Raw genomic sequence first — 18,357 nt, forward strand, 5'->3', positions numbered from 1 at the left:
TTGAAGGTATGCTGACACAAATCCTAATGCCAGGAAGGACAACAGAGACTTGGACATTCACTGGAGGCTGTGCATGCTTGTGGTGGTGGAATATGTTTCAGCATGGCAATCTCTGAGGAGTTAATTCTGAATATGCACATGGCTTTGGTAGGGTGGTTGTCCTTAGTGCCAAAGGGAGAAACCAGGCTCACAGACACTCATCTCCCCACATTCCCCAGACCAGGAGAGCCACCATAAACACATCATTTCTCCATTCCCCTCTCTGCCTCCAGTTGCAATGGCTCTGGCTGCTGGGACAGCATGGGCTTCGCTGGCTATATGCAGCAGCAGGCGTGTGGGACATGCTGGGAGGTGGACACATTTCAGGGTTGGCATTCTGGCCTGTCAGGGTCTCCCCTCACTCTGTAATGCTAGACTGCCTCTCAATTATTTCTTAGCAGCTTGGGCTAAGAAGCCCATGTCAAGAATGGGGTACGGCATCTCTGGCATCCCCGGCTGAGCAAGTTGTGTTTTGCAGCACTGACACGCTTTTGTGTGGAAGGGATCTCTTTCACACTAAGCAGCCGTCATACAGTATTTTTGATCACCACCTGCAAGCAAATCCAAGCAAAGCTCATTCCAAGGTCAGCTGGGTATTTCTGCAGACTTATCTCCAGCCTTGCAGGCTGCAGAACAGGCCCCTGCACTGGTCATTTAAACCTCTGCTAGATCAAACAGAGACAGAACTGATCCAGACTGGCAAGAAAGAGATTAGGATCAAACAGCCTCCTCCATCCCTGCAGCTCTTCATTGACAGGTGTCCAGGATGTCATTACAGTTGACAGACAACTTCAGCTAATGAGGTTTTTGTCTTCACAATTGTTTTATAATTTTTTTGTCAACACAGAGCAGTTAACCCATCCTTAGACATATCTGAGTTTGCTTTTAGTGAAGTTGATGCAGTGTATTATGGCATACCTGCCCTGGGTGGCAAGGTGGGCAGGGGCTGTGGCTGTCTTGGGTAACCTGCCAGCCTGGAGAATTCATTTGTGACCAATTAAATGGCTGTGACATCTGAGAACTTCAGCAAAAGCCATGTTTCCCTTTTTATTAGCTTCTCCCTCCTCCCACTGCCTGCCTGAGTTAGCAGAAAGTCACTTGTGTGCTTACAGTAACAGATCGGAAAGCTGAGAGGCACCTCATCAAGCAAGATCACTTAACAAAACAGGAGATTAAATGCCTCACATCATTAAGGTCTCAAATATAAAAAAAACCTCTTTGATGCTACACAGAGAGACATAAGATTTGCTTCTCTTCCATAACTATGTCCTTCAAAATCTTTTGCTTTGATTTTGACTCTCTTTTGCACCAAGTTTCCAAGTGTTGGCATCCATTTTCTCATGTTTGTCAGGAGCCAAGAGCATTGGTGCATGTATATATTCAACTCCAAACCACATCTGAGGGTTGAGTGTTACATGGGCAGAGAATCAAGTTAACAACCCTGAAAATAGCCCCTATTTATTGCACCAAGTTGGGAATAAAGGTGCCCCAAACTTTGTCCTGCAAAACATTAATTGTCTTGGGATAATGTTAACATGACTGTTTCTCATTGATGACAATGAAATTACACTTTTCAAAAATTGGGAACAGTTTATTTGATTGGCTCATGAAGAACTGTTGAAAGCCTCTATGACTGTAGACAAACAGATCTCTCCCTCTCTCATAGGTCTGATTTACTCACCAATCCAAATATCAATAAAACTATTTGCAATTCCTTTAGAACTGTGTAATTATTAAAACCACAGACACTCCTGCCACATGAACTGTCTCATACTGAAAATGAAACAGGAGGCTCATCCCCCTGCGCCAATGTATGACCCCATCAGGTTACTCCTGTAATCACATTTGGTTCCTTTTCCAAGCATCTCTAAAATAAAAAAAAGGAACTGACTTACTCTTTCAGCTGTTGTAGTGGGCAGAAGAATAAAGCAAATATTGCAGCTTATGCTGAAATCACTGGGCAAAGAAAATAGCCAGGGGTCAGAAGTTTACAGCTGTGCATGAAGACATCTTGCTGTGCATATATGAGGCTACTTGGGAAAAATCTGTAGTTTTAAAACAGTTTTAAAGCTAAGAATTCATGGGCAGAATTTGCCTGCTCATTTACTGTGACTGTGTACGCCATCTGATAATTACTTCTGCAAATGTTTGTTTAAATATGTTTATTCTCACACGCAATTTAATTGTGCAAGATGTGACAGCTAATGATGGAAGAGCAATCTCTTCCAAATATCAGGGCTTTAGCTGATATCTACATCTTTGCAGGGTGCCAATTTTTCCCATCTCTCCTTGCTTTCAGATGAGTTGAGGCAATCCCCCCTTCTCAGCTGTGGCTATTGCACCCTCTCAGCTATTGCCATCAGTCAGCACCAGTCTGGAGAATAACCCATGGTGTTCCCTGCTCCTCAGACCTGAGCATGCTGCTTTCAACACCCAGCTCTTCTAGCACAGGCAGCAAGAACCTGGAAATTCAATGCCCTGCAGACCTTTGAGGGGTTCTCCCACCAGCAGCAAACATCTAACTACTCACCCTGATATAATTTATCAGGAGTCTAAAAGAGAGAACAAGATCCAGAAACTTAATGGACTGTGGACAGTTTAGTTCTTTGTGCATAATGCTTTGCTGTGCATTGGAACAAAGCATTGGTTTATGGTTATTATAAAAGTGAAAATAAAGATGTAGACAATCACCTTCCCTTATCTATAAAGGGTGTTGATTGTTTTCAGTGGTTTATTGTGTGTATGGCTTGTGCAATATGGCAGATGGAGCGTGTGCTGAAAGGCTGAGTGAGGAAGGGAGCTGGTTGTGTTTGGCAGGGAGAGGCACAGATGTCTCTTTACTATGGCTTTGTAGGATCAGAGAAGTTAACATCCATTAGATCATGTATCAGGCTTCCCCACGCCCTCACACTACTTCTGCTACTTCAGTTAGTTCCCCAGAGTCCATTTTTAGTGTTTTATCAGTTGAACTTGAAGTATCTCAAGCAATGAGCTATCCATCCTCTTTTCCCCTTGGAGATTTCTGCCATCTAACACCTTGCAGAGCTGTGTCTGACTCTCCTGCCTGAAACCCTTTTCTTTGACAGCCATTTGTGTGTAACCCATACTCACTAGATGGAGAGCAGGACTTTATTTTCTTTGCAGCCATTATTGGCCTCTTGTTTGGCTCTCAGCCCCCCAGGGCCAGTCACAATAAAGCCATTACCTCCACGCACGTGCACACCACATGCCTTCCCTGGGCAATTTCCACCCTAACTCGGCATCATCTGCTTAACTCAGTGGTTGAAACAAGTACAAGGAGTCTAAAAAATAGGATATCATGAAGTGCTATTAGTCCCCAGGGGGTTTTCTGCCTCCTGAAGCACTAATTCCTAAAGCTTTTAGAGCAAATCTTGCTGCCGTTGCTTTTTTCTTCTCCCACTGTCATAAGGATCCCAATATCTTCTGCACTTTTCCCATCAATTACTTCTTGACCCCTGGACTCCTGTCCAACCAGCAATTGTCTCTCCTTGCCACTTGCTCTAGAAGATTCTCCAAACCAAGCTTACACCCCACATTTGTGCTATGCTCTTAGCAGTGCAGGTCAGGGGTATCCTCACAGTAAACAGTTGGGCCTACTTGGGTTGAGTCTGCAGAGGCAAAAGGATTGTCGCCTCTGGTGCTTTGATGCAACAGAAGTAACAGCCAGACCTAGTTCAGTTTTATGGGTTGGAAGTAGCATTTTAAAATTGTCTGAGTGATTCAGGCACAGCACCGATGATGTAGCATCAGTGATTAACATTAATTCTTCACCCAATACACCCACACCGCTCCTTGATTCAAACTGGAAAAGCAGTGACTGCAAATGTACAAATATTCTCAAGGAGAAAAGTGTTGATAGTTCGCTCTGGACCTAATTTTCTGTGGCAGGGGACTGAAAGTTTGGACTTATTTGCAACACAGCGTGCTGGGGATAAGCGAGCTGGAGATCTCTTCCAGAAATGAGCTGCTTACACAAAACAATTGAGCAGATAATGCTTGCACTGCTGCACATGCTCTTTCTATTTAGGGATGGAAGAGAAAGTGGTAATTGAGGATGGTTAGCTTCTGTGCTTGGCACCACCTTGGCAGCAGGTTGTGAAGTCACACTTTTCAGTTGTCAAACTGGGAACGAAACTATGCAGAGTCATAGATGGGAAATGAACAGTGACCCAACTCTATTAATAGCAGTTAATTAATACTTGCATTCAGAAATGTTGGAATAGCTAATCAAAGAAGGCAGAATTACTGAACAGATTGGAAAACTGACAGAAAGTAGTAAACCTTATCCACATTTAAGTTCTGGCTCTGTGTGTCCTACAAGTTTGATCACAAAACTGAGAGTACTTCAGGCTGGGCTGAATCTACACCCACATCTAACAGCTCCTTCGTTAGGCAACACTGCTAATTCCATGTCTGGATCCCAAAGGGCCCGTAGGGAAGGCATCTCCCCCACGCCTACACACCCTGTGATGACTACATTTCCACTTGGAGAGCAAAAAGAGGTGTAACATCAGCTGGAACAAGCTGAATGTGCTCAGCCACATTTCGTTATGACCAAGACAGACTGGAGCACAACATTTCCACCCAAGTACACTATGAGAGAGCACACTGTTCCCCCTGGTACTGGGAGTAATGAGATGATAAAACACAGGCACAAGGAGCAAGTTTGTCTTCATAAATCTGAAAGGCACACATTGAAAAAATGCCAGATTTCTGAAAAATTGACACCCTCTTTCATCCTCTCATGAAAAAGGCCCTTTGTCTCATAAAAAAACCTAAACTTTTTAAACTATTCTAAAATTTATTGAAAGCTATTTAAAGAAATTAAGCTATTTTAGAAGAACTGTTGACTTTACTGATGGTGCCCTACTTATTTTTCCACATTGCTGCCTTTTTTAAGAGTAGTAACTGGGATTTATAGTCACCTCTCTGTTCACCTCACTACAGTAAAGGCACGGCTCAGCTTTCTTTTCACAGATCCAAGCCATTTCAAGCATCAAAGCCACCTCATATTGCTCCATCATCACTGGGTATGTACAAACAGACCTGAGCTGTGGAACTGCAGCAAGGCAGCAATACTTTTATGGATTTCATTGTTCAACCCAACTTGTATCATTTTTATATTGTCTCAGTGAAAACACGGAAGGTTAAAAGCTTTGACAAAGGTCATCCCAAAGCAACATCAGCCCAAAGCTGGGAGGGCAGGCTCCAGTTACAGCAGAGGGCACAGGCAGGGGAGCAGACCATGCCCTGGGGAAAGGTGGCCACGTTTTTGAGGTTACCATGTCTGAGAGGCTCCAGATTTCATTTTGCTTTCTTTCTCATTAAAAAAAGGTCTTTATATCACACTGCCTTAAAGATACCTGGTTTGGAGTGCAGTAGCCCCTTGGGGACCTGCATTTCCTAGCAGTGGTTTCTGACGGTTTGTCTGGTGATGCTGGTGAGTTTGGGGGCAAGGAAGGGAGGGATGCAGACACTGACATCACCCCTTTGCAGAGAGCTGAAAGCGTGGCTCTGACCCAGAGCTTTGCAACATGCCTGGGGATCCTGCAGCCAAGACATGACACCACAGAGAAGAGAGGAAAACACACTCTGGAGTGAGGAGTATGCCTGGGAGTGAAGCCCACATCAGAGACCTCAGGCTGGAGTTATTTTTAAGCATACAGCAGTGGCCTCTGCCGGCTCTGGTCAGGACATCAGCTGTGCTTCCTTTTCCTGCTTCTCTCCCTGCTCTAATAGGGATGCCTCAGCATTGACCAGGCTTTGCAGGGAACAGATCCCCATTTCCCAAGGGAAAAGCAAGATCCTGAGAAGAGTGAGTTTGCAGGATGCACAGCAGCACTCATTGGGATCCCAAAATGGGACTCAGAAGGGGTTTTGTGAAGCTTGGTCTAAGTTCCTGAGTAGAACCTGCGATGTGCTGCCTTTTGGGGCTGCACAGCCAGGACTGTGGCTATACAGTTTTCCTGTGTCTGAGCCTTGCCAGTCAGTCCAGGATCCGCACTGTGCCACAAGGCAGGATTAGGGCGCCAATCCCACTTCTTCCTTAATGCTCCCCCTGCCCATCCTTGGTAGGAGAGAGGCTCAAGTGGAGCGGAGTACAAGAGCTGTCCTCCTTCCACCACTGATGGATGGGGCTTTCAGGAGCTGCCTTCTCTGATGGAGTCACACCGTGTGTCTGCCAGAGCTGCCTGTGGGCAGGAGTGACAGGCCTGCCTGCTTTCACAGGGCAATGGGATGCACAGGCAGCTGCTTTCACATGCACATTTTCAATTTCAAGATCCATTTGTACCCAGAATTATTACTCTGATTCACAGGTCCTTTGGCTACTGAATTTCAGATGGCTTTAAAAGCTGCTGTCACTGACCTTCCTGGCCTCTTTCTGTGGTCCTCATGGGGAGCACCCCACACTGTGCTGTGTTTTGAGGAGAGGTACAGGCAAGCAAATGCCAGCTGCACCACCCAGGTTGGGTGGGAACAGCACCCAGAGCTCCAAGATCCCCTTTAGTGCCTTGGCTGCTCCTCCCACTACCCACCATCACTGCTGTCACTCTCTCAGAAGCACAGACCAGGCACCTTCAGACACCAGCTACTCTTTTAAGACCAGGTTTCTGTTGCATTTATATATTTGTGATCAACAGCCCAGAGCTGCTGATAAACCCCAAATGCAAGGGCTAAGGCAGACAGACCATCACGTGTGGAAAGCTGCCTGCATCTGCTCCCCAGCTGCTCGTTCCCGCAGGCCAGCCGGGAGGATATTGGGTAACGTGGCTAAAGGCTTGTGGGAGAGCTGCAGCAAAACTTCCCCCTGTATTAAGCAGCCTTTAATTTGGCCCTGGCTGGGAGGAAGTGACAAGGACAATGCAGAGATCAGACACTCAAAATTTTTGCGCTCAGTGTGAATATTTTACATGCTTGTCAAGCTGTGCAGTAAATGATGAAGGGCTGTAGCCAGCTGTAATTTAACACAGTGGGATCAATCCAATATGAAGAGCAACAGACTGTATCTTTCCTCCATATGGACATCTAAACAAAAGTTGTATTGATTTAAACATTTCTCATCATTTATGGCAACAATTTTCACCATGGTCTGTTAGAGCACCCCATTTTGTACTTTAAAGCCATGGATGTGTTCAAGGATCATACAAGCTTTTTCAACTTAAAATTATTAAAAATTGCAGCAAAGCAGTGCATGGCCCCATTCTGAGGGCATCTGCATAATTATTGTTCTTAATTACTTGCTTCGCACTGAAGTTGTTTTTGGAATTTGATAGGACAAAAATATTGAAAGCAGCTGCAGATCCAAATAAGTTGCAATAGAAGCAGGAGGGCCAGAGCTGATCACCCATGAGGGTCTGGGGGCTGCAAGCACTGGGGACATCTGTCCAGGCCTCTGACTGTTTCGTAGGACTCCAACACATGGAGCAAGTGCTGCAAAATGGAAGATGCTGATCCCTCTCCTCCTTCTTCTATAGCACTGATCTATCAGTACCATCCGCCAGTCTCACCTTGGGACAAAGGCAGGCTTATCTACTGAGTTTAAGTCCCTTTCTAGGCAGTCTCAGTCTTCACATTTTGAAATTTATTGTTGGCTTCCTGACACAAAATGTGCTTTGCCTTACCTAGTGAACCCACATGTTCTCCCTTTGCTGATCTTTCTAACAGGATAAAGAAATGAAAACCCAAGTTCACTTTCCCCTGCAGCATCTTCTCAGCTGAGACTAATTTTTTTAGCTCTTTAAGGGACTCCTTTAGCTGCTGACAAGTTCTGCTCTCCAAAATGCTCAGAACTCTTTCTCCAAATAAAATTGGCTTTTAAAATACCAGATTTTAAGTAGATTCTCTTATTTATTTTCTCTGTAGATTTGAACCTGTCCCACTCAAAAGCTTTTCTTCTTAACAGTGAGGGATAAAAACTGCTATTAAAATCAAAAGCTGAGTTGCCTGCTTAATCCCATGACTCCAGGAGTTGGGGCTTTAAGAAAGGAAAGCAAACGCTGTGGTGCTTGTGATAAGATTGCAGGAGTTGGCAACAGCACTGGTGCTTAACCGTGGGTGTTGCTGGGAATACTGGCTGCCATTCGGCTTTGTGTCTCGGCAGGGGATGGAAAATCCAGCAAAGCTCCTTTTTTTAAAAAAAAATTTTATGCCTCTGTCTGTTGTTGCAGAAACAAAAGCATAAATCACAAGTCCTTGGCACCAAGTGGGATTTTGTGCTGCACTGGGTCCTGGTGCTAAGTTACATTCCCTCAGATCACTTGGTCCCTTGTTCATCAGCCAGCAAGAAACATGAGGCTGTGAAGGGTGTCTGCATGGAGGAGTGTGTGTCTGCGTGTGACTGTGTTTGTCTTTGGTCCCACACCCAACAGAGTCAGGTCCAAAACATGTCAGAGAAGTGTTTAAAAATGGTATTGTGGTTTAGATCACTCTACCTCCTTTACAGTAACACCTGTGTGAGGGAATGACAGCCTGCTGGTCCAACCAAGAGTTAAAACATGATGCTGTGTTGTGCCGAAAATTGGAGATAGGCAGGTGTGGCCAGAGCTGGGACCCTCAGTGCTTTGTAGCTGTGCTGAACTACATCCAGACTCAGCGTAGGTCACAGAATGATAGAATGGCTTGGGTTGGAAGGGACCCCAAAGATCATCTTATTCCAAATCCCCACCATGGGCAGGGACATCTTTCACTAGACAGGTTGCTCAAAGCTCCATCCAGCCTGGCCTTGAACACTCTCAGGGATGCCCAAAGGGTGTCTGTGGTGTCTGACTGCTCTCTGTGCCAATCTTAAAAAATTACATGATCTTAAAAAATCACACTTGATGTTTCTCCTACTACAACCTGCTTCCCCAAGGCAGGTTGAGGTCCCCTTGCCCATTTCTGGCAGCATCCATGTGACATTTCTGTGGGCAAGCATCCCCACGGCCAGGGACAGGCAGCCCTACACCTGCAGCTCAGCCCAGTCTGGGTGGTGACCAAGCTACTGCTCTGACCCAGCCCCACTTAAACCCTGTTATTCACTGTGCCCTTTTTGCCACTGCTGTGTTTGAGCCGTGCTTTGGTCCCTTTTAACATCTGACAACCAGACAGAGAAGATGAAGTCCTAAAAGGCTCTGCAAGAACCAACCCCAAACTGGAAGTCACAGGGGTGCTTGTGCTTGAACCAGCTCTGTGCAAGGTTTTGAAATAGCCACATTTCTCAGTGAAATACCACTGAAGACCTGAAAGCTGAGGAAGGAGCTGAGTGCAATTTCCACCATGTGTTACCTGTGTTCCCCTCTCAGAGCCAGCCCCAGCAGAGTAGCAGAGGCAGGGTGAGGGGTGTGCAGCAGCAGTGGCCTGGAGAGAGCACCCCAAATGTCAGTGCTGGCTGGGATGAGCCAGGTACTGCTCATCTGCTGACTTTGGTTGTCATTTTGCTGTTCCTTCAGCTCAGAGCCCAGCAGTGCCAGGTGTGTACCATGGAGGAGAAGAGGCATTGCTGGTGCAGGAGCACACCCAGCCACAGCAGGGAGCAGAACAAGAGCATTCCCATGGGCAAGAGAAGGGCAGGCTCAGGGATACCCCGGTGGGCAGAGAGCAGACCCCTGCACCCGCATTCCTACTCCCTCAGGAGGAGGCAATTTTCAAACAAGAAAGGCTTGCCTAGTGCCATTTGAGCAAAGGGAGGGATGAATCCCATGTGTTTGACATCTCTGGTTGTCCCTGTACCCTTCAGACACCAGCAGCAGCAAGCTTCAGCAGTTTTGGAGTTCAGGTAGCACAGACACAGCTTGTTGGGAGCTCATTCCAAAGTGACATCATTTAGCAACAATTCATAAGAAATAGGTCCCAACTAGCAGCGAGAAGTTGTGCCTGCAGGCAAACAGATGCTGGTTCAAGGCTGTTATCAGGTAAAATGAGTGGGTGAAAGACCTCTGAAGCTTGTCTGTTGCCATGAGAAGAAGCAAACAAAGCAGGGACAAGGCTGGACTCCAGACAAATGAGGCTGCTGACTGGCTGGCACCTCATCCCTGATGTAGATGAGGATGAGATGCTTCCTTCTGGTGAGGGCTGGGCCTGTTTAGCATCGAAGAGTCTCAGCTCTTGGCAGGCAGCTGCTCCAGCAAGAGGAGCAGATCCAGGGACTCAGCTGTCCCAGGAAGTAAACTGGTGCTTAGAAGCTTTCAGAGGGAGAGAAAAGTGAAAAGAAGTTGAGTTTATACTTGCTTCCCTTCTGTCTTCTCTCACACTGTACACGTGGAGCAGCACAGGAGCATTGGGCACCGCCTGTGGTGGACAGTGCCAGCCATCTCTTCTGCGTCCCCTGTTCCACTCTGCAGCACCATTTCCACCTCTCTGAGCATTCATGCGCTGGATTGCTTGAAGCTACAAGCAAGGGCTCAAAAGAAGGCCAGGAACTGAATCTGCACACACTCAAGTGGTACTCAGGCATCTCTTAGATACTCTCTTCAGGTTTCTGCATTTTGCTTAACAATTCCAGCTCTGTGTTTTCCACTGAACACGGATACTTGGCTGTTGTTCTACAGTGGTGCTGCACAGCTGTGTTTAGAGAAGCCATCTATGTGAGCTTGGGCCAGGAGCAGCGAGCCAATGGATGCCCCAGAAGCTCAGAGCAGGACTGGGCCCTGTCTCTAATGTGATTTCAGATTACGGGATATGAAAAACATGACCTGGAAATCACATGAGAGCCAGCTTTCTCATGGGGTATCCAGTCACTCCTGCTTCCAGCTGGACAAGACAAAAGCATCTTTATTAGCATCAAGCAAGCCTGTGTCCCCATCCCTACTGAGAATATTTAACCCTGTGTGCCTTGCCAGTGGTGTTTGTGGTCACATGCTGACCTGTCACACTGCCTGATGAGACCCTCTGACACTGTGGTTTTACATGTAGCTGCAGAGGACATAAACATGAGTCATGCAACTCCCAAACTTTGTGTTTTCTTCACGAACTCCAATAAAGAGCCATCACACACTTTGCAAAGACAAAAGCTTGAGGGTTTCCTTTTTGTCTTACCCTGGGGGCTGTGTGAAAGGGCAGCCCTATCTAATCCCTGCTAGGGAAATTCCTGCTGCAAGGCAAACATGCGTGTGCAACTGGCACTCAGCTGGACACGAGGAGAGGGGAAACATGAACTGGGAAATGGTCAGTAAATCATGGGGCTTTGGAGATCAGGAAGTGCAGAGTTGCATCTGTGACCTCCTGAAGGACCTGCAGGTAACAGGAATGCAGACATGAATACAGATGTATCATCACTACGTTTGTTTATATGTAACATTGATATTATAGAACATGGATATTATACCAAAATCAGGCTGAAAGTTGGAAAGCAAATCCCCTTTTTCTTCTTTGAAGTAGTTAATCTGCTGGCCCACACTAGCAGATGATAACCAGGCAGCTTTATGAAGGCAAATAACAGCCCCTCAGGGGTGAGCCCAGGGGACTGTGACACCTGGGTGCTAGGACAGAACTACTGAAATAACTACAGAATAAAAAAGTAGTGCCTATCTGCTGCCTCAACGGTGTGATGCTTCCAGCACATCAGCCAGCTGCTGTCTCAGCTATTTACACCGAGTGATCTGTCGGGTTTGTGACCTTTTTTACTCTTTTCATCCTTTTTACCTTTTTGCTGGTAGGAGTTATGAGGAGGCTGACGAATTTCCCGAGGCCTGTGTGGAGTTCTGGCTGCCCTGGCCACGGCAGCATCTCGTCCGTCCGTCCGTCCGTCCGTCCGTCCGTCCATCCATCCATCCGTCCCTCCATCCGTCCATCCGTCCGTCCGTCCGTCCATCCATCCATCCGTCCGTCCGTCCATCCGTCCGTCCGTCCATCCATCCATCCATCCATCCATCCGTCCGTCCATCCATCCGTCCGTCCATCCATCCATCCGTCCGTCCGTCCGTCCGTCCGTCCCAGCTCCCGGCTGCCCCCTGCTGTAGGCGGCTGCTCCCTGCAGCGCGGCTGTTGGCAGGCTCTGGCTCCTCACTCTCTCCCTGTGCTTCCTTCCAGAGCGCTGCTTCTCTCTGCTCTCCTCCACCTCCTCTTCACTTCTACTCAGGGAAATGTTCCCCTTTCTCTCCATTTTTACACCTAGTTTCTGCCCAATGAGCAGTTCACATCGAGCCTCAGTGGTGGTCGGTGGTACCACAAAGTTACAAAGCAGTGGTGCAAATACCTCAAATGCTTTTAGGATCATCAGCAATTCTTTCTTTTTCCTCACGATTTCCAGTTGCATCCTATGAAAATATCTCCCCATTCCTTTCCCCCTCCAAATGCATTGCTGGAAAGCAGCCTGGCTCTGGTGCCTTCTGCCCACAAGGCTCCTGTCCTGTGCACATTAAACTCACTAAAGTCCCTTCTGATCCAGCGTCGAGCAGCCTTGTGCACAGGATGAGAAGCAAAGACATGAGTGAACAGCTAAGGTGACTTTGTTTGAAAATATCAAAGCTCCTTTTTTCTCTGCCTTTTATTGATGGAGGGAGAGGCCCCTCTGCTTTCCTCAAGGAAGTTCCCCAGAAAGCACAGCTTCAAGAATAAAGGCTCCTCCAGACGAGTAAGAAAAAAGCTGAAACCTGAGCCTTTGCATCTGAAATTACAGCTTCATATTTAATTTCTCTGTAATGCAATATAGCACATTTTCTTATCCCTTAGATGCCCACATCTAACAGAGTGTTCCTAAAAATCACTCAGATGAAATGGTTACTGTACACCAGGCTTAGGCCATTTGCTATAGTTATGGAGTAATCATGGAAATATGGGAAGTGGAGCATTTATGGGCAATTTAAATTGAAAAACAGCCATAGCTCTGCTATCTGGAAAAACACTGCTGATATCTGTTCTGTACAGGGGAGCAGGATGGAACCATCTGTAACTGGCAGCTATATCACAGTGGATGCAGAGGAAGAACAGATTTAAGATTAATATTTATTTGATATTTTATATAGACTTAATATATTTGTCTGTGTATATAAAAGAGAATTACGTAGGATTCACATTCTTACTTTACTTGGTTGTCTAACTCATAGAAAATCTGGATAAAGGATGGGAGATAGACTGTCCTATGGATGTGCAAGACTGGCTCTTTCTCTGAGATTTCTCTGGCTTACTGTTACGTGAATAATCATGAATTTGCAGGGGACGTATGTTGGCTTTGGTCTGTTAGATTTTCTCCCTTATGTCTCATAAAATTAATACCTGTGTGCACGGAGAAGGCAAGAGTAAGCAGGCAATGACATTAAAGAAATCAGGTAATGCAAAAAGCCACAGAGTTCCATTGCAGCAGTTCCTTGCATGTTTTATACACTATTCAGAAATGCAGTTTCTTGGCAATTGGGCTGCCACACATAAAAACAATGTCTTTTCTACTTTCCATTTTCCACTCAGAGAAGCCCCACAAATAATACTTATTCAATTCCCAGCAGCTTCGCTCTCCTGACTCAGCCCTCTCTGAATAACAGCCAGGCATGTACATAACAAAGGACATTAAATATTAATGCTGAGGGGTTTGCTGCTGATTGTGCTATTAACATGTAGGGAACCATTCATCCTTTCCACATAAATAAACTCTGACTAACTCATTAGGGCTCTGCAAAGTCAGAGTTAACCTGGCAATATATTCCTTCATTTCGGAAGATGAAAGTAGGGGAAGAAAAGAGATGTGTGAGCTGCTCTTTATTGGTTCACTGTGCTTGCACTTGGGATTTTCAACCTAGAACAGAACCATTAGAGAAGGGGGGGGGGGGGAAGGGGGACAAAAGTACCCAGTAAGGTTTAAGGTGAACCTGGAGGATGCAGCTCTTAAGTAATGTGCTTGGTCCAGTGCTGTCAGCACAGGCCCTGCTCTGCTCATCAGCTTGGCCCTCACACCAAGACCTGCCAAAGTCCCCATGCTTTTCCACTCAGGACCATTGCACAGAATGGTTTGTGCTGGATTGGAGCCATTGAAGCACCCTCATCTCTTTACATTGAGCCCCTTACAGGCCATGATGCTGCTGATGGATGGCAGCTGACATCACATCCCCTGGCCTGTCACAGCACACACCAGTGGCACCCTTTAAGAGCAGTGGTTCTTTGGAAAACTGAAGTTTTTATGCCACAAATAGTTTTCACCAAAGTGTTTGTCATGATGTTAATTTCCTATTTTTCTAGTGTGGTACAGCCTCTCCAGCTCAGCTTTCCAGCTCAGGTAAGTTGATATCACCATGGTGACTGCACCTTTGTCCTGAAATCTCAGCATCACTGGTGTCATGCGGGTTTTAGGTTGTTTAGGAGCCCTTTTGGCTTGGAGGGCACAAATACAGATTGTGTTTTGCAGCCTGTACAGTCTCTGAGAAGGCAACAAGACCAACATTCAGGAGCTCAGTTGGTGCTGGGATTTCTTGGTCTTCCATGAGCTGTGCAGCCCTTTGGGTTGCCATGATAATCAGGAGCTCATGTCAAGCTGAAAGTAACAGGCTAATTTAAGGAAAAGATGTACTATTGTGCTTTGTGAAAACAGAGCCTTACTCAGAAAAACTCAGAATTTTGGAGGAAAATATGAAATGCATTGAGGTATTTTCCCCCATTTCTCCTACGTTTGGTAATTCATCTCTCCTTTTATGCAGCACGTTGGGAATGTGGGTGGCAAGGCTGGTGCTGCAGGGGTTACAGCACCCAGCAAGGGTCTGCTGCTCCCGAGCAGCACTGAGCAGCAGGGCCCATCCAGTGGGTGTCTGGGTGTGTATATCCACACACCCCATCCGAACTGTGGGCGTGGAAAGCTTTCACAGACCCAAACCCAGACTTCTGCAGGATTTCACATTGCAGTGTATTCAGTGTAAAACCCTTTTTCCCCCACTTTAAGCTGGCCTTTTCCCCAGACCAGGCAGCAGCCCTGTCCCTTTCTGGCAGGAGGCAATGTGGCATGGTGTGGCTCTGGCCCTTTGCTGTGTGCTCTCTCCTCCTAATTTGTTTTTGGGTCTTGGCAACACAACCCCTTCACAGCAAACCCACAGCACAGAGGACTGACAGCTATTTTATTGATATCCAGATTGATTCCATGTGCATTTTATCTATATCTGCCAGCGATCAGGCAGCAATACCAACAATTAGACTTAATATCTGTATAGCTCTTCACATTGTATTTGTTATCTGCATTACTAGTCCCGCTCATCAGGTGTAATAGCAGGTGCAATCAAATATTGCCTGGGACCTCTCCCTTCTATTAAGGCTAGATTCTGGCTTCTGTAAGCAAATTTCAGTAGCAGAAGTGGTGGAGGAAGGGGGAGGTAAGGGCTGTTTCTGGCTGGACAGCTGTCACCAGTGGAGAGCAGCAGCCACCAGCCTGCTGTCGATGCACACCTTGGAGAGGTGACAATGCCCAGCTCCTGCTGCCACCACCCTGCAGCCCCTAGCCTCAAATCCTGACCCCTCAGACTTGTTTAACCCCTGACAGACATTAAATCTGGTTTCCCCTGGCTCCTGTTTGGACAAGGACACCTCCAGGGACAGGTCTGCTGGGGCTGCTCGTGCAGACTGTGTGGGAGGGCTCAGGGCAGGACAGAGGGACACTCGAGTGTGCGTGTGAGTGGTGTGAGTGTGTGCACCCCCACACGTATGTGAGTGTCTGTGTGCAGAGGGGGGCCCTGAAAACCACCTTAAAAGCCCTGAGCTGAGCATCCCCTGCTCACTCAGCACCCCGTGGTACCGAGTGCCTCTCACAGCAAGTGCCCGGGCATGTAAGCCACGGCTCTGGCAGAGCCATGAAATATGCATTGTTTGTGTATTTTTAGAGCCGTGCTTTCCCTCTAATTACCTTCCTTTCACTCCAAAGCCTGTGAGCCATCCCAGAGGCTGCTCTTTCACCACTTGACTTCTTATTTTGACTTTGTACACCTTCCCCACAGCATCTGAGCAGTGCTGAAGGAGGGTACCCTGCTCTGCCCAGCTCTGCACCTCAGTACAAGGGTCCCTGGCATCTGGTTCATGCAAGGAAGCAAAAGAGAAACCTCTGAGGTGGGATAAAAGAGGAAAATGGCTTGATTTTGATGGTGGGACTCTGCTCCATTCACATGGATTGGCCAGATCTCCCATACCACCCTGCTTCACAGTAGGTCTGTGAGCTTTCCACTGTGCTCAGTGAGCTTATAGGGTTAGATCAAGCTTATGGGGTTAGATCAAGCCCTCTTTGCCTGTGTAATCATGTTGATAAGTACACCTTCATGATCAGCCTTTACAGAGTCTCCTATTTCCCTGGGATATAAAAGCTTATGTAATTTTATCCATCTCCATGCCAGGTACTTATTCATTGCAGCTCTGCTTTGTTTTCCATTTGCTCCTAGCAGCTCTGAGACAGTTGGATTGTTGCAGATTTCATTAGTGTGCTCTTTTGAACAGAAAGATGTTAGGCCTCCCTGTCCTGCTGCCTTGGATCTCAGGCAGCCCATGAGGTTCCCTGCTGGCACCATATGGCACCACGGAAAATGGCTCTGTCTGGCTGAGGTACCTGGATACGGGCAGCAGTGATTAACAGGGAGAGCACAGGAGGGTGCAGAGGTAATTAGAAGCTCTGATAATCACAATGCACTGGCAAAGAACACCTCCCAGATTTATTGCCTCCCTCTCTGTTCATTCTGCAGTGAGGTTTAATACAAGCTTACCCAAACTCAATCTCTGCTGCATGGGAAACAGTAAGTGGATGCAGGGAATTTTCTGGGAATGGAGACAAGCCCAGCAGGGATTCTGGGGTGCCAGCCTGCCAGGTCTCTCCTCTCTTTCAATCCATCCTGTAAGTGGAAGGCGACATGAGGCAGAGCATCCCCCTTCCAACAGCTGCTGGAGTGGAGCTGGGACTGTCCCAAGCCCTTTCCAGGAGAACACAGCATGAAGGGTGCTGTGCTTCCTGAGCATGACCCACACATGGATGTGACACCTGCAAACAGAGCTCCTGTGATTAGAGGAATTTGAAGTATTAATGAGCTGGAGGACTCAGAGGAGCAGCACCAGGCAAACAAGCAGTGCTCAGTGGCATGGTGATAGACTGGCTCTTTTTAGTTTTGCCAAGGCCTTGATACTTGGCCTGTAATGTGCAGGAGTTCTGGTAATAATTTGACTTCTGAAGTGCTCCCACATCAAAGTGATCAGTGCACTGTACCAAACACAAAATGCAATTAAGCTAATGTACTGTGCAACGGAGAATAAAGCTGAACCTCAGATTCGAGTTCCAATTTTTATGTGTGGGTGTAAAAAAAAAAAGATCTGAATTAATCACCTAGTGCGTTTTCCGTATGGCAGTGATGCCACCAGTGCAGTCACAGGAACTGTATCGGCAAGCCATCGGATAAACAGAGAATTTACAGGCCAAATTTGGAATGCTGTCAATTGTTACAAGCACACCTGAGCTGGAGATTCAAATCAGGTGAGCTGAGGGGGAGCAGTAACATACAGGACAGGGAAGAAGGGCGGAGTATGTGTCTGGAGGAACCCTGGAAACAGCCAAAAGAGTGACATCTCTAGTGCTTATACAGCCTGGAGGGGCCAGCAGTGCCAGTGCTGGCTTACACGTGGGGAAACTGAGGCACAGGATGGGAAAGTGGCTTTCCAGATGTCACCTGCTGACAGAGAAAGGGTGGGTGGCCAGGTTTTCACTTCCACTTCTTTGCTCAAGTACAAGGAATTCACACTGCCCTGTAAATCTGCCCCTGTTTCATTTCTGGGAAGCCTGTGGATCCATGCTGCCCTTCAGTTTTAGGTTAGCAGAAGCAGCAATGAAAATCTGTCAGTGAAAATATTGCTCTCTTATCTGGACTAATCTGGGCACCTCTGCATGGAGGTATGTTGCCGGGTGTGGACATGCCCCCCATGTGCACTGGGAAGGCTTTCCTAGGAGCTGCACGCTCTGTTCCTCAGTAAGACACCTCCTCATGTTACTGCTTATCTCTTTTAATAACACAGAATGATGGGGATGGATTTCCAGGGCAGGCTATGTTCCATGCTGCTGTGTCTGCATGGTCTCTTTCCAGCACCAAATTGCATGGACAGTAGGATATTTCCTGCTACTCTTCTGGCAATGAACTCGCAAATTATAAACACAAGGGATTTTTAAACAGAACAGGCTTTTCCCAGGATTTGTCTGAAACATGCCCCTTCCCTAGCCATCCCGGGGAGAGGGGTCTCAAATGTAGCAGTGGTCTAACATATGAGGTGGAGAGATGAAGGATGCCCAGTCATGGTGGGATTCCCCTCTGCTTCCAGCTAGAAACATTCCTGTATGTCAGCAATTACAAAAAAAAAAAAAAAAAAAAAAAAAAAAAAAAAAAAAAA

Source organism: Corvus cornix, chromosome 10, assembly GCF_000738735.6.
Source record: "Corvus cornix cornix isolate S_Up_H32 chromosome 10, ASM73873v5, whole genome shotgun sequence".
Lineage (NCBI taxonomy): Eukaryota > Metazoa > Chordata > Aves > Passeriformes > Corvidae > Corvus > Corvus cornix.